Raw genomic sequence first — 3498 nt, forward strand, 5'->3', positions numbered from 1 at the left:
AAAAAAAAAAAAAAAAAAAAAAAAAAGGTAGGAGGAGCTCAAAGTATGTAGGTGGCAATCTTAACTTCCAGCTTAATAGAATTGTTGCATTCTTCAATACTTTGCATCCTTCAATCCAATCAAGTTGACATTGACATTCAATATTAACCATCATATTCATCCTAACCCTGTTCTGTTAAAATTATCATTATCCCAGTCTTACAGATGAGGATGCTAAGGCCCTGAGAGACCATGTAATCTGTCTGTCATCACTCAGCCACCAAGTGGTGGAACAAGGCTTTAAAGTCAGGCCATTTTTAGTTTCAAAAGTCTCACTCTTTTCATCTTTCCACACCATGTATGGAAAGAATACTGAGTGAGACAGGTGGTCCAGGCCCCAATCAGGGCTCCCTAACTTATAAACTGTATGATCTCTGGCAACTCACCCCACCCTCCCTCATCTTAGCTTCTCTGATTACAGTAATTGTGATTGTGTGTTCCACACAACTGCAGGAAGACAAAATGCAACAAGTTATGTGGAAACTTTGAAAATTCCAACATGCTATACAAATCCAAGGGTTAATTAGACGATTATTATTGAGTGACAGATTGACTTTGTTCATCAAGCAGACTCTTGGCAAATATTAAGGATATGCCCAGAGCACTCAAATCTCCAAACTGGAAACAAAGCAAACATATAATTCCTCTTATAAAATATAGCAGTGCGACTGAAAATGTAAGGGCCCCTTTACACCTCTAATGTTTTCACGAATGTGGAGGAAAATCATTAATAAAGTTGTTAAAACAAATACTCTCTGAAGCATTTGTTGAAAGTTCTATGATTCATCTTTGATTAATATATTTACAGGCTACTTGATGGACTTGTTCATGTCCTAGCTCTGGGATTCCACTGAACTCCACATTCTAGTCTTCACTCTTGTGAAAACATATTCTGGCACAGAGTTGTCTATGGTGGGCTGTGTAGGTCAAGAGGTCAGGGTTCAATCCTTGCCTTCTTGCCACTTTGCCTTGTGATGTCATGCAAGTTGTCCTCCTCTCCATGCCTTGTTTTCATTTATACCATTGAGTGGATGGATTGGATGGACAAAATGATATTTGAGACAATAGTTCCCCAGTCTAGTGGATATTTTGAATCATGTGTAGTTGTTAAAATAAAAAAAAATCTGAAATAAGGCCGCATAGCTGCAATCAACTGATCTTTGACAAAGTTGACAAAAATAAATAGTGGGGAAACAACAACCTAGTTAATAAGGGGTGCTGGGAAAATTGGCTAGTCATACACATAAGAATAAAATTGAACTCCTATCTCTCATCATACACAAAAATCAACTCAAGATGGATCACATACCTAAACATAATACTTGCAACTACAAAAATCCTAAAAATAAAATCTAGGAAAACCTTTTCTGAACATGGGCCTAGTCAAATAATTTATGATGAAGACCCGAAAAGCAAATGCAACAAAACCAAAAATAGACAAATGTAACTTTATTAAACTAAAAAGATTCTGCACAGCAAAAGAAAAAAATCAATAAACAGACAACATACAGAATGGGAGAAAATATTTGCGAATTATGCCTCCAACAAAGAACCAATAGCCAGAATTTACAAGGAACTCAAACAACTCAATGAGAAAAAAAATAAAAAATAAAAAAAAAAAACAGCTACATTAAAAGTGGGCAAAGGACGTGAACAGACATTTCTCAAAAGAAGAAATACAAGCAGCCAACAAACACATGAAATAATGATCAGCATCACTAATCTTTGGAGAAATGCAAATTAAAACCACACTAAAATATTATCATACACCAATCAGAATGGCTATTACTAAAAAGTCAAAAAACAATAGATGTTGGTGTGGATGCAGAGAAAAGGAACACACTGTTGGTGGGAATGTAAATTAGTTCAACCTCTATGGAAAACAGTATGGAAATATCTCAAAGGGCTAAAAATAGAACGAATGTTTGACCCAGCAGTCCCACTGCTGGGTATCATTATATTAAAAATGACACCTGCACTTGAATGTTCATCACAGTACTTCACAATAAGAAAGTCATGGAATCAACCTAAGTGTTTACCACCTGTTGATTTTATTTTAAAAATGTGGTATATACATGCCAAAGAATACTATGTGGCCATGAAAAAGAATGAAATCATATCCTTTGCAGCCACATAGATGGAGCTGGAGGCCATTATCTTAAGTGAACTAACTCAGAAACAGAAAATCAAATATCCCCTGTTCTCACTTATATGTCTACAGTAACAATGGGTACACACGGACATAAAGATGGAAATAGTAGACAGTGGGGACTCCAAAAGCAGGGAACTCAGGAGAGCTCTGAGGAGTGAAAAATTACCTCTTGGGTACAATGTTCAATATTTGAGTGATGGGTACACCAGAAGCCCAATCCCCACCATTATTCAAAATACCCATGTGACAAACATGTACATATTCCCCCTGAATCTACATTTTTTAAAATAACAATTACAAATATTAGTATCTTGTGTCTTATTCCCTATTCTCCCTCTTCCTAGAATACATTCCAATGCCTTCAGCTATTATTTTAATCACAAAATTGATGACAAATTGTGATGTTCCAATGAATCTTTTTTTATTAATATACATTATACTGTATAACCTGTGAAAGAAATGCTTTACTTTGATAAGGGACAATGATGAGTACAGGAGTTAAAAGTATTCTTTTAAACTCTAGACCTTTTTGAGACCAAAACTCTTGGAATTTGTATTACTTGTTCAAATTGTTCAGTTGGAGGCTATTATCTTAAGTGAATTAACACAGGAATGGAAAACCAAATACTGCATGTTCTCACTTATAAGTAGGAGCTAAACGTTGAGTACATATGGATGCAAAAGTGGGAACAATAGGCCGGGCGCGGTGGCTCAAGCCTGTAATCCCAGCACTTTGGGAGGCCGAGACGGGCGGATCACGAGGTCAGGAGATCAAGACCATCCTGGCTAACATGGTGAAACCCCTTCTCTACTAAAATACAAAAAACTAGCCGGGCGACCTGGCGGGCGCCTGTAGTCCCAGCTACTAGGGAGGCTGAGGCAGGAGAATGGCGTGAACCCGGGAGGCGGAGCTTGCAGTGAGCTGAGAGCCGGCCACTGCACTCCAGCCTGGACGACAGAGCGAGACTCCGTCTCAAAAAAAAGAAAAAAAAAAAAAAAAAAAAAAAAAAAAGTGGAAACAATAGAAACTGGGCCCTGCTTGGGGAAGGAGGCTGAGAGGAGGGTGAGGGTCGAAAACTACCTGTTGGGTACTATGCTGTCTACATGAGTGATAAAATCATATGTATACCAAACCCCAGCAGCACACAATTTACCCATGTAACAAACCTGCACATGTGTTCATTGGATCTAAAATAAAAGTTGAGAAAAGAAAATAAAAAGAAACAATGATAGTGGAAAATTACACAATTTTACTTTTGTGTCATGGTCAATTAAAATGTTAATATTTAGCAAAGCAAGGAAAAAAA

This window comes from Rhinopithecus bieti, unplaced genomic scaffold, assembly GCF_001698545.2.
Source record: "Rhinopithecus bieti isolate Rb0 unplaced genomic scaffold, ASM169854v2 scaffold_30927, whole genome shotgun sequence".
Classification (NCBI taxonomy): domain Eukaryota; kingdom Metazoa; phylum Chordata; class Mammalia; order Primates; family Cercopithecidae; genus Rhinopithecus; species Rhinopithecus bieti.